We start from the raw sequence: 14,198 nt of genomic DNA on the forward strand, positions 1-14,198 counted from the left end.
AGAGTGCATTTTGAATGTGGACATTATGTCTTGTGTTCAGTAGAAGGCAATTGGATGTGAACCATGAATCAATCCACTTATTTCCAGAGGTCCAGAGGACCGATGGGTAAATAGTGTTTGAAAATCATCCGTTTCTCTAATGTGACTGAGGACGTTTCCACCTGACTCGCGTCCCTGATTTAATCTTGGGTGCTGTGACTGAGACGGCGAGGACAGACAGAGCACTGTCTACCGGGGATGCTCCTTAGGCTTTGACAAGCGCACCCTGAAAGCGGATAATCACGGGCTCCAGCTCTGCGGCAGGCAGCCGAGCCACGGCAGTGGGGATTCTTGCTTCGTACCCTGTCCTTTCCCCATGGTCACCAGAGGGCCTGGCTTTCCTCAGGTAGGCTGTTCAGCGATAACATCCTTCCTCCTGTCCATAGCTGGGGTGCAATGGGCCGGAGCGCTGGAGCAGGAGCACTGCTTTGCCAGACGAGGTCCCAGTGGGAGATTTGGGGGTGGCTGGGCATCCTGGGGCGCACACGTCTGCCAGCCCAGTGCGCTGACCTGCTGAGCCTGGTGAGAGACGACGTCTCAGTTTCCAGTGGTGCAGCTGCAACTGGTGAGTCAACATTCTTCGTGTCATCTGGCCGTAAAATACACATTGACGGATGGCATTACCTTTGGAGGAAATCCATGCCTGGCGGACTACTTAGTTTTGTTTCAGGCCGGTGCCACACTCGAAGGGCGAGACGCAGCCCTACGCCAGCTCCAGGCAAGGCAGGGTTCTCTGAGAGCAAGAGGGTCAGTCTCCCTAACCCAGGCCAGAGACTGAATAGCTGGGCAAGGCTTTGGCAAATACTCACAGTACCTCTGTGAGTATTAATATACCCATCTGTAAAATGGGTATATTAATATTTTTGTGGGGCTGTTACCGGGGTTCAGAGGTAAATAAAAAGTCTGTGTCAGAGAGTTGATGCTCATTAAAGATTTACTTATTCTTGCCATCACACATCTATTGTTAAAATAAAGCCATTCCACGTCATGTCCATCCATATCTGGTGCTCCTGGCCTCTTATTACTAAGCCTCTACCCATTTTGGAGGCAGAGCCTTCTTCCCCATAGGGGTTCCCACCTTGGTTTCCCTGGTCCCTCAGCACTGGAGATGCACCTGCCCTCGGTGCCTTCTTTCACAAGGCATCGTCTGCCTCTGCATCTCACATCCCACCTGAGGGCTGATCTCACAGAGGCCTGGGTAACATGATGAGGGACTGCCTGACTGGCACCCCACTTCTCCTTCATCCTCAGAGCATCAGGGCTCCTCACCCGGGCCCCGGCAGGAGGCTGACTTTTCATGCCCCAGAGCCCTCGTGCCCCTGCCCCCGGCCAGGGGAAGCCCCTTGACCAGGTGTCTAGGAACCCCACCGTGACTTTGAGCTGCAGGTGGCTGCCCGCAAGGCCAGCCGTGTGGCTGCAGGAAGGAAAATGTGCTTCTGGCTTTCCACGGGGAACTCAGGAAGCTTTTGCCCATGGAATTCTGAGGCCTCAGACCCGGATGTGCTGTCGTGCCCTGACAGGAGGGGGCCGTGCTGCCAGCTCCCTCCCCAGGTGCACCGTCTCTGGGAGAAGGATGGGATCAGGCACCCCCTTTCATACACTAACAGACCCCAAAGTCAAAACGGGTTGTATGGGGACGATCCTCCTGTTCCCTGCCCCTGCCACCTTAATCCACAGAATGATGGCTTCTGAAAGGCAGAATGGAATATTTCCAAACAACGAAATATATTTTAGGCCGTTTGAAGTAATGTACAGTACTCCTCAGTTTTAGTCTCAGCCAGCATAGATTTATATTTTAGCCCAGACCTCAAGACCTCCGTCTGCTTGGATGCCTGGGGCCCTGGTTCTCTGATTTCTGCAGCTGGAACCTTGAGGGAGGCTGGGCCCCATCTCGCCTCTGAGCCGGCCGGCCCTGTCCAGGGGATCAGGGAGACCACGGCCGTGGCTCAGAGGCCCAGCGTCTGGTCTGGAGGCTGGTCTCATCCTGCAGTGGGACTCAGGTCCCCGTGTTTGGACTCTGGCTTTGCTCCTTATCCTCAGACTTCCCTTCTTCCCCACTTTAGTAACTGAAACATGGCCTCCTCCCCCTGTGGAACTTTCTGCAGGGTTTCCCGTCCAGTACCTGGATTCAGAGTATTTACATTTTTGTGGGGAAGACTCAAGGTTTCTCCAAGCAAACTGCGGATGATCATTATTTTTTTTTCATTTTTTTTAATATACAGCATTTTATTATTTGTTAGTTCTGAATATTTTTAAAAACAATCTCTATTATTTCTCTTTTGATCAATGAGTTATTCAAAAGTAGTCTGTATGACGCTGCTTCTTTTTTTTTTTTTTTGTCCTCTCTATTCTGTGCAATTTTTTTTTAACATCTTTATTGGAGTATAATTGCTTTACAATGATGTGTTAGTTTCTGCTTTAAACGGGCTTCCTGAAACCCTGAGTGCGATGTGAAGCAGAGGAGCCTCTGGCTGAAGACTCGTGTCCACGTGGGCGTGTGGGAGGGCAGCAGGAGGGGACAAAGGCCTGGGAGAGAGAAAGGACCGTTTCCACCTGCCTGTCCTTGATCTACAGTTCATTTAACTAATTTCTACTTTACGTGGTGAACAACTGAGAAAATTAGTAAAATCAGAACTAAGGGGACATATCAACATGGGCCCCAGCACCCAAAGAAAAGCCCCTGTAGAGTTTTGGGGTATTGCCTTCCAGTATTTTCCTCCCCTCTTTTATTCTGTGCGTCGTGCTGACCGCCATGGGCTGTGGGGACCCCAGAACAACCTCTCCTTTGGAGAGGATTATTATTTGGAAAAAATGTAAATGTCTGCTACTGTTGAAAAATTAGAAAAGATAAACTGTGATGACACCATGAGGTGTGTTTGTCTAGAAAGGGTCTATGTACCGAGATGTGGGTGCGGTGACCGGAAGGGGTGGGGTAACAGGGCCGCAGCACTAAGGGTCCCGGAGCTGGAAGCAGAGGGGCCATGGCAATGTCCACAGGACTTCATGCTGGCCACTTGCACAGGATCCTCCCTTCCCGGGCCCCTGGGGAGGCTCATGGTATCAAAGTGTTTGGGACATTTGTAGAAGGAACACATTTTAACCACCAGCAGGTAATGCATGTCTCTTCCCATTCTGATTTCAAGTGTCCCTTTGGCACTTTCCTGGTGCTTGGGGGTCTGGAGTGGCACAGGTGTGTTTATCATAATTCTCTTTTAAAGAGAGCTCTAGGCTTCCCTGGTGGCGCAGTGCTTGGGGGTCCGCCAGCTGATGCAGGGGACACGGGTTCGTGCCCTGGTCTGGGAGGATCTCACATGCTGCGGAGCGGCTGGGCCCGTGATTCATGGCCGCTGAGCCTGCATGTCCGGAGCCTGTGCCACAACAGTGAGAGGCCCGTGTACCCCCCCCCCACAAATAAATAAATAAATAAATAAAGAGAGCTCTGCCTGAGGTAGAAAGACCAAGACATGGAGAAGCCAATGACAAAGAGTCAGAACAGTGAAAAAACAGATTCCTGAGGGTCTCAGTCAAGGAGAAGCTGGAAAATGACGCTGCTGCTCAGAGAAGAACCCCAAGTTTAATAAATTAAGGCACAGATAGTAAAGCACCTGGTTAAAATCTGAGGTGGAGAGGAAACCCCTCATTCTTGGTCGTGTTTGAGAGTATTTAGATGGCCCAGTCCATGAAATATGGCTGGTCAGAGACCTGCAGCACTGGCTCTGCAGGTGGGGAATGGGAGCCCCCCCATGCCTCCCCCCCCCCGCCCTGGCTTGTGTTCAGATGCTAGGCTTGTGGAGAGAGGCAGTTTGGTTTGTGGTCATCTGATACAGTGAAGGGAGGAGGAAGTGTCTCAAAAAATACAGACTTCAGAAGAAAAAAGTGTTTTCTTTGGTGATATCTTAGTTATTTCATCTCAATTTGTTCTAGCCATTTTGGGGAGTTTTTCCTGCATTGTTATTCCATTAGTGTGGGCCTTTGCTTAGAAAATTATTTCACATCTAGTCTCTGTACCATTGTTAGATAGGGCCCAGGACAGAGACTCACGGAGTGCGTTTGTTTCTGGGGGCAGGACACAGTGTCCGGAGGAGCAGTGCTGAGTCATGGCTGGGAGTCCATGGTGGATTTAAGCTTCACTGGGACTTAATCTCAAGGAGGAAAGTGTGGTTTGAAAAAGCTCCCAGGTGGTTGTGAGACCTGCTCCCTTTCCCTTCCTCCATTCTGGGAAAATAGGTGATTAAGACATATTCCTTTACCCTCGAGGGGTTATTAACCTTTTGTGCATTTTATCTATATAAAGTGAAGTATGGTTGAGGCCTGTGCCCCCAGATCGAGGTAAAAGGTCTCTGGATCCTTGAGGGAATGATGAATTCTTAAGGGAGGGATCAGGGAAGTCATCATGGGGAACAAGGTGGGTGTATTGATCAGGGTCCAGATGGGAGAGAGAAGCCACAGGCAACTTGAACAGGGGAGGTCTAAGGTAAAGAATTATTAACTATAACAGAGAATCGAGTAAGGAGAGATGAATAGTAAGAAGTAAAGAGAACTCTAAAGAAGATACGATTGGCAGATATAAAGAGCAGCCATGACCCCCAAGGCTGGCACCCAGAACTCACTGAAGAGGGCACAGCCGGGGCTCCGTGGTGGCAGAGATGTTGCTATGGAGATGCCCTATCAGGACTTACCAGAATCCTGTGCGCTAGTGTTCCAGAGAAAGCTGTTCATGAGGAAATGTCTCATCAGAGGTTACCCAGGTTTTGTACCAAAAAACTACCAGGTTTCTGCTAAAAACCACCCTGGGGTGCTGGGGGAAGCTGCTGGCTGCACCCAAACTAGGAAGCAAAACACTTCCTCCTGCCTCCTTCGGGCTCCCTCATGCCCCTTCTGCCCACAACGCTGAACATCAGGCTAACTGGCAAAGAAAAAATATTAAAACGGGTCATATCCATTTTTACAGGACAAGCAAAAAGGCTGAATCGATAGCTGGGAGGCAATAAATAAATGAGCGTTACAATAGGGTCTCACTGAGTGTCATGTTTGGAAGGGACTTTAAAAGCCCTATTGAATCCAAATGCTCACATCCCCAGCGTGGCGTGGCCAAGCTTATGAGTCATCCATGGCAAGGCAGCTTACCTACATCTGAGATGGTCAGACAGTCCCTCCACATACTGAGCCAGCATCCGTCGCTGGTTCTGGTTCTGGAGATAATTATCTTCCGTCTTCCACCTGACAGCTCTTCAAATACATGAACCTGATCTTTCTGCTTTGCTCCTTCTCCAAGTCTCCTGCCTCTTGTAAACGACACATCCTATGACCTCCCTGCCATTCACAATCTTTTCAGTCTACCAGGTATGAGACTGGGTAATTTCTCCACACAAATGTCTGTTCCAAATGTGTTCAGCTCGTGCAAGAAGGAGCAGGACCATTTCATTCATAAATGACCCTGTCTCCTTGGCCAAAGTGTTTGACCTAAGGGGTAATTCCTGATCTACTTCAGAATTGTGGGAATTTTCAAGCTGGTGTTAGAAAGGAGAAGTCTCTCTTCACAACTGATGATGGAGCTAAGAAGTTATTAAACTGGAAAAGCAGCCTTCCACCCTGATTCCAGCCTGGGAGAAAGCATCCAAGATGAGAGAGAAGCAGAGATGGGAAACGGAAAGTGTACTGATGCCATTGGAGCCTCTGGTTCCTGCCATCTCTGAGCCCAGTTCTGGACCCTCTTTGCCTTGGTTTGGTTACATGAGCCAATAAATTTCTCTTTTTTACTTAGACTAGTTCAAGTTGGGTTCCTGGCAATTACCAACAAAGAATAACAACTGCAGTCCTCCTGACTTTTAAAGAAAAAAAGAGGTAGGAGGACCATTGGTTCACTTCTTTGATAAGGTTTCCGTAGAAGTGAACATAACTTTAAATAGAAACTCTAGAAGTTAGTTGTTAATGCTCTGTAAGGAAAGTGTATTAGAAAGTAGGCTCTGGCTCTGCCCCTTTTCTTCCTTTTCCTTCTTGAACAATACAGTCCTAAATTGATTAGGTGGGGCCCACACGGAAGCCATGGAGGCTCAGACTATGGGGAGGAAGATATTCTCACAGGGCAGCCCTGCAGGAGGTCTCGGGGCCCAGACATGGTGAAGAGGACATCCAACCCCAGAGGAAGAAGGCGCGACAAGGCCCCCAAAGATGTCCACATCCCCCACACCTGTGAATGTTACCTGTGCACCAGGGACTGTGTAGATGTGATTAATTAAGGATCTTGTGACGGGGAGGTGATCCTGGATTCCCCAGTGGGCCCAGTGTCACCACAAGATCCTTGTAAGAAGGAGGCAGGAGGTTGGAGTCAGGAGTAGGAGATGGGGGGATGGAAGCAGAGGTTGGAGTGATGTGAGGAAGGGGCCTGAGCCAAGGCGTGCAGGAACCCTCTGGAGCATGTCACTCCTGAAGCTCCCAGAAGGGAAGAAGCCCCCAGGGCACGTTGATTGTAGACTTACAATGTCCAGAATTGTAAAAAAAATAATGTTTGGTTTTTTTAAGCACTAAGTTTTTTAAGCACTAAGTAAATGGTTACAGCAGCAATAAAAGACTAGTATAAAGGGAATGATAACTAAATAACTATAAGAAGGATAATATCGCTGCTATGGAGATAGGAGTTCTGAATATGGAAAGGGAGAGTACTTGAATAAAACCTGTCTATTGGATTGGAATTAGAAATGTTGGTGTTAGAACCAATTATTTTATATATTTATATATATATATATATAAATATTTTGATGTGTATGTATGTCTGTATAGGGGTGTGTGTGTGTGTGTGTGTGTGTGTGTGTGTGTGTGTGTGTGTGTGTGTGTGTGTGTGCATACATAAGTATGTCTTGACTGACAACTGATTGAGCCGGGGAGTTGCAATACCATGATAAGCACATTTTGCACCTAGATTTTGGTTTCTAAAGACCATTTTCCACTAAGGCTTCTTGGAAAGCCAATTCCAGGCTGGGTTAGAGAAAGTCCAAGATGAGCCTGGACCATCTTTTTGTGCCTGAAAACAAGAAGTGTTCAAAGAGTGATAGGGATATATAAAAAGAACACAGAAGCCAGCTCCCACTGGTTAAATCAGGGACAATTAGCTGCAAAATAAATACTGAAAGCAATGGACTATAACCCACAGAGAGGAAACCACAAATTCCTATAGATATAAATAACAATGAATAAACCACAAGTTTGAGGAAGAATGAGATATCTGCATAGATTCAAAGTCTGTCCCCTCAAAATTATGTAGGAGAAAAGAGTAAGATAGTGGACATGTCTGACAGACATTTCCTGAATCAAGGGATCAAAGTGAACACTCAGTACTGTAATGGAACCAATGAACATTGCTCACCACCTGATGGGCTGCAGTGAGAACACACCCTCATTTCTGTACGAGTCCTGCCAAAAATACATAACCTGAATGTAATCACAAGGAACCATCAGACAAACTCAAATGTAAGGACAGTCTACAAGGCTGACAAGGAAAGAGATATAATGACTTAGCATAACACACGATTCAGAGGCTCCTTTCTCTACCCAAGACGCTATTGGGAAAATTGGCAAAACTCGAATGGGCTCTGGAGACTTAGAGGCAGGACTGTCTTGATGTTACTTTTCTGAATTTGGTGGCTGCCCTGGGTTAAAGAAGGAGAGTATCCCTGTTTGTGAGAAATGCACATTAGGTATTTAGGAGGTGATAGGGCATCATGTCAGCAGCTCAGTCTCAAATCGTTCAGAGAAAGAAGAGTCTTTGTTCTCTACTTGAAATTTTTCTGTAAGTTTATAATTATTTAAAAATAAAAAGGAAAGAGGAAGGGAAGAAGGAAAGAAGGAGGGAGAAAGGAAGGAAGGGTCTCCCATTCTAATTTGACCTCATATGGTGTTTTAAGATCTGTAGAGGCATTTTCAAACATACGTGGAAATGAAAATATATAACCCTATTAGCATATATAAAATTTGTAATCTTAAAATTCATATCAGCTGAAATAATTTTATTAGATATACTCAGATATTTCTTCTTCGATTGTCTTCAGGTTTAGATATTTTTGAGCTGAAATCATTTTTAGGCTTTGAAGCTAACATCTTTATATTGAAGTTTGTGGAATGTGAAATCACAATACTTTAGAATGTTGCCAAAGTTTCAGAAAAACGACACGCAGGTTTGACCTGATGTGCTTGGTATCTCATTAGGCCTTTCATGCTTTGATATACTCTCCTGGCAGAAGCTTCCTGGTCTCACTCACAGATAAGAAAACATTCTTTTCTGTGTCAAACTTTACAGTGAAGTAAAAGTAGAGAAAGCAAGGCTTCACCCAGAATTTTCTATTCAAGTTATTATTTTTTTCTTTTCTTAAACTTTAAAAGCTAAGAATGAAAAATTTCAAATATGGAGAACAACAAGTAATATAAAGTATTCCAATGTGCCCACCAATAATAAGATCTAACAAATGAGAGTATTTTGCCTAAAGAAATAAAAACATTATAGAGACAGTGTATGTGCTCCTGCTTCCCACTCTGTCCTATTTCTCTTTCTCTCCTCAGAGATAACCATTGTCTTCAGGTTGGTGTATATCCTTTCTTCCATCTAAGCAGGCTTTTACTATAGTTCCCCAAACAAGATATAGTTTTCTTTGAGTGCTTTAAAATTTTATATACATAATATCACTTTATATACATTCCACAGTTTTCATTTTTTATTGAGGTAAAATTTAATGAAAATCACAGATCTTAAGCATACAGTTTGATGAGATTTGATAAATATATACACTCATGTAACCACTAGCCCAATCAAGATATAGAACATGGCCATTCACCCCTGAAAATTCCCTTCCAGTCAATCCCCACCCCAACAGACAACAACTATTTGATTTCTACCATGATATAGTAAATATCATTGTTCTTAAACTTTGCTAATTGCTATGGGAACTTTGCTGAATATCAGTTGATTGTACATGTGTGTCTATTTTTGGACTGCTTAGTTTCCTTGGTCTATTTGTCTATCATGCCAATACCACAGTAGACTGATCACCATAGCTTTATATTAAGTCCTGAAATCACAAAATATGAGTTCTCCAACATTCTTTCATTTCAAGATAGTTTTAGATACGGTTAGGTCTTTTCAATTTCCATTAAAATGTAATAATCAACCTGCCAATTTCTACCAAAGAATCATCTGGGATTTTGGTTAGGACTACATTGAATCTACACACCAATTTCGGAAGAATTCATGTATTAACCGTATTGAGTCTCCCAATCCATGAGCATGGTATACCTCTCATTTAATTTCTCTCACTGCTGCTTTTGTTGTTTTCAGTGTAGAGGTCTCACAAATCTTTTGTTAAATGTGTTCCTATGTAGTAAATGTTTTTTGATGCTACTGTAAAGAAAATTTTCAATTTTATTTTCTAATTGTTTGCTGCTGATGTATAGAAATACGATTGACTTTTCTATACTTTGTATTCTGTGGCCTTTGTAAATTCACTGATTAGTTCTTGAATTTGTTTTGTAGCTTAATCAGCATTTTCTATGTAAATAATCACGTCAACTGCCAATAAAAGAAGTTTTACATCTTGTTTTCCAATCCATTGCCTTTATTTCTTTTTTTTTTTCCTTATTGGCACTAGCTGGGACCATCAGTACGATGCTGAAAGGAGATGGTAAAAGTAGATACCTTTGCCTTGTTCTCAATTTTAGATGTAAAGTGTTCAATTTTTCACCATTAAGTGTGATGTTAACTCTTAAGTATTCACACATGCCCTATATCAAGTTTATACATGTCCTATATCAAACTGAAGAATTAAATCAAATCAAAATCATTTTGTTTTCCGATTGCTGAAAGTTGTTATCACAAATTGATTTTGAATGTTTTCAAATGCTTTATTTTATTAATTTAGTAAATGAAATTATATTGATTTTCAAATGTTAAACCAGCCTTGCATTTCAAGGATAAACCCCACTTAGTCATGATAACTTTATTGCTGTATTTGATTTGCTTTTTAAAGGATTTCATGTCTATGTTCATGAGGGATATTGGTCTGTAATATCCTTTTCTGCTAATGTCAGGTTATTTCTAATTTGGGGTTCTTAAAAATAGTCCTGTTATAAGCATTCTGGCATACTTTTTGCTGCAATATTGCACCTTTAAGTTGGGTGTATACCTTACAATGTACTCACTGAGTCAGAGGGTATGTGTATGTTTAATTTTAGTAAATCCTGCCTAACTGGTTGTGGCAATTTGCACCTCCACCATCAGGGCACAGTGTGTCACTGGAAGTGTGGGCTGTGAGCTATTTGCTACTAGTCTGCAAAGAGGTAGGTCCAGAAATCGAGAGTGAGCATTTAGACACTTTTATAGAAATGTGCCATTGCTGTGGCATACAAATCCACAGGCAGCAGCCTTGTGTGACAGTGAAGACCGACACTGCAGATGTCACAGTTGCATGATGAGGCCCAGGTAGCAGGAGCTCCATACTAGTCCTTCTCAGTGGCACAATATTTTTGGTCTGAAATGCACTGGAAATTGAAAAAGAAGAAAGAATGCTGGTCCTTCTCCACATACAGTTTAAGTAGCATTGGTGTGTGAGACTTCTGGTGCTTCCACACCTTTGCTAACATTCAGTCATTTTCATTTTATTCTTTCCCGTGGGTGTCCAGTTGTCTGGCCCTGTGATTTTAATTTGTATTTTTCCAATGACTAAGGAGGTCGTACACTTTTCATATGTGTATTGGTCATCTGTAGATCCTTTTGTGTGAAGTGCCTACTCAAGTCTTCTGCCCACTTTCAAGGTTTATGGTTTTTTTAAATTGACGTATAGTTGATTTACAATATCGAGTTAGTTTCAGGTGTACAGCACAGCAATTCGTAAGTATATGTGTCTATAGATAGATAGATACACACATATATACTCTTTTTCAGATTCTCTTCCCTTATAGGTTATGAGAAGATCTTGAGTAGAGTTCCCTGGCCTATACAGTGGTCCATGCTGCTTATCATTTTATATATAGTAGTGTGTATATGTTAATCTCGACCTCCTAATTCAAGGTTTACGTTTTAAGTTTCCCCAAAGCTCTTAACCTGGGCTCTTTCCTAAATACCACCCTCGCCCCCACCCCCCAACCCCGCCCCCCCATTTCTACGAGGCAGAAGGTGAGCAAAATATGGGACGGGTGAAAACCCGATTTAAAAGTGAGATTTTTCCGAGTTTATTCAGGTAATATTTATGAGCACCTACCATGGGCCAAGCACTGAGTGTGACCACAGGAATACTGCATTGAAACAAAACAGCCACATTCTTGCCCTGTGGCAGTTTACACTCTAGTGGGGAGAAGACAAACAAGAAACTGATGACTTTGGATGGTCATTAACTGTTATGAAGAAAACACGATAATGACAGAGTAACTGGGATGGGAGGATTCTTTGGCTAGAGTGGTGAAAGTTTCTCTATAGCAATTTTTTTTTTTTTTTGCGGTATGCGGGCCTCTCACTGTTGTGGCCTCTCCCGTTGCGGAGCACAGGCTCCGGGCGCGCAGGCTCAGCGGCCATGGCTCACGGGCCCAGCCGCTCCGCGGCACGTGGGATCTTCCCGGACCGGGGCACGAACCTGTGTCTCCTGTATCGGCAGGCGGACTCTCAACCACTGCGCCACCAGGGAAGCCCTCTATAGCAATTTTATTCAAGCCTGAAACAGGACAGTGAGAAGCAGGCAGCCATGTAACCATTATTGGAAAGAGCATTCCAAGAAGAAAATGTCAGGTGCGAAGGGCCTGGCGTGGAAACAAGTTGGTCCGCGTCTTGACTAGAGAGTACTCTCTTATTTGGGTCAAACTTGATACAATAGACGCCACAGATGCCCAGTGCGGTGGACACTGGTGGCGCTGCTCTCAGTTCCCCTTGACGCCTTTCTAGTTCTGTGCACTCCTCCCCGACCCTCGATGTGGGTTTACTGCCCAGGCTTGAGACTGGCTGAGTCTCTGAGAGACTGACCTTGGGTTACTGGAGTAGCTTTGCCCACACGGGTTGAGAACGGGGAGTATCTGGGGGTTACGTTACCCCACCCATCACCCAGCAGCCCTAATCCACTGGTTGAAGGATACAGGAGCACAAAAGCCAGCTCCCTTGCCTGGAGTTGGGAAAAATTAGGGTGTAATTTAGGCTTCAGAGAGACATGAGGGGTCAGGCTGCAGCTGAGACTTAGCTAGAAATTGTACCTCTGGTTGCCTTTTCCCCCATCCTTGCCAGGTTCTTCTGGGAGCACATCTTTAATACAACAGTTGCCCTGAATTCTTATCCGAGAGTCTGTTTTTAGGGAACCAACTTAACACACCCTGATATATGTTTCACAATGGTTTTTCTGTTTTAAGAGTATGTCTTTCTGCAGTACCAGGTAATAGCATGTGCTATGAAGCTGGGCAAACCCACGTTTGAATCTCACTTCTACTCACGGACAGTAATCCAGAGCAGTTTGCCCACTCTCGCTGGGCCTCAGTGTCCTCAGTTAGAAAAGCGGGACAAAACTAGAGACATTTTAGGTTAACGGCTGCTGTGAAGATTAACTGAAAGAACGCAGCACTTAGCACAGAGCCCGGCATAAGTTCCACACTCAGAGCTATTATTGTGCAAACTTTCCAAACGTTATGAAAGAGCTCATAAAATGTGGCAAGACTTGAGTTGTATATCTTCAGAAATGCTCTGTGTCACCCGAATTTGGCCGGGGCCAGGGGAGGAGGAGGAGGGAGAGAACTAGACTTTCTGGCACCCGCGAGGTGCCTCTAACCTTTTCATTTAATCCTGAGAGGCACCTGCCGAGAACAGAACGTTCTATCATAATTATTTTAAAGACCTGAACCTAAGATTCCAAAGAGGTTGGTTGCCTAAGGAGATACGATGAATAAGTCAGGTTCCAAATCAGGCGTGTTTGGATGGAGCCCAGGCTGGGACCCCCATAGCCTTGTGGGCAGGGCTCTGTCTTTCCTTCCAGGTCCTTCCCCCACAGAAGGCGTCGGTATCTGTTACTCGGAGGCGATGTCCAGTCCTGGCTGAGATGACTCCTGCCAGGCCAAGACGTCTACTGGCTGGCTCTAGGAATCCGTAACACCGTGTGTGATGCTCTGAGAATGCACAGAACACCCATCCTTGGGCAGAGTCAGCATTCAGCCCTTGGGCCGATGATGCAGGTGAGCTGGGACCACATTTGCAGTTGTCAGAGGCCACGCTCTCTCCAGCCTGACTGTGCTGCCCTGGAGCCCTCACCCCGCCAGCCGCAACTCTGGCCCTCTAGGATCCCTCTGAAAGTGAGGTGGGGTTCCAAGGCAGGAGGATGATGGTGCTACATCTGCAGGCAAATCGGAGCCCAGAGGCGACAGCCTGCTCTGCGGAGTCTAAAGTCCCAGGTGCAGATTATAGACAGGGAAGGATGGGGGTGGGGGGCTTGGCTGAAAACCCCTTCACCGCCCCCGCTGCACTACATAGTCAGGGCAAGCAAAACAGGTCCAGGAGTTATGAATTCTGGGTCATCTGGGACAGCTCTAGGGACAGCGACCCATTCCTGCCTTCTCAGTTTCCCATTTTGCGGGGGGGGGAACCAAACTCATTCCTCTGAGACTAACCCTCCCTTCCAAATGCAATCCTTCCACCAGCTGGGGCAGACTTCCAAACGTTCCAAGAGACATTTTAGGTCCTGGGGTGATGGAACCTTGCTCCCTTACAGAACATTGGCCTACTTACCCTCTCAATTCCCCCAGGACTGGGTTCTCCGTCAGGGGTGGGGAGACCCAGGCAGAACTCAGACGCGGGAGGGCTGCGGGCCTCGTCCCAGGGGGCACCCGTGCGCACAGCTCTGCACCCAGCCGGTGCCCTCGCCGTCCTCCTGCCGCTGCGATGGGCGTCCCAGCTCAGCCACCGGGGAGCGCGGGCCGTACAGCGTCTGAACTGAAGCGTGTCCTTTTTCTTACACCTACTTTGCGTTTTCCTTCCTCCACTTGAGCAACTGCATCCTGTCGCGGGTTTTCTCGGCAAGGCTTGCTTTCTTTTCAACGTGACACACTTAATTGGGAGGAGATTCAAACCCATCCTGCGTCTCCGTCTTGCCCCGAAACCTGCCCAAGGAGACTCGCGTTAAGGGACCGATCACGTTCATAGAACTAGAAAG

This window comes from Kogia breviceps, chromosome 2, assembly GCF_026419965.1.
Source record: "Kogia breviceps isolate mKogBre1 chromosome 2, mKogBre1 haplotype 1, whole genome shotgun sequence".
Lineage (NCBI taxonomy): Eukaryota > Metazoa > Chordata > Mammalia > Artiodactyla > Physeteridae > Kogia > Kogia breviceps.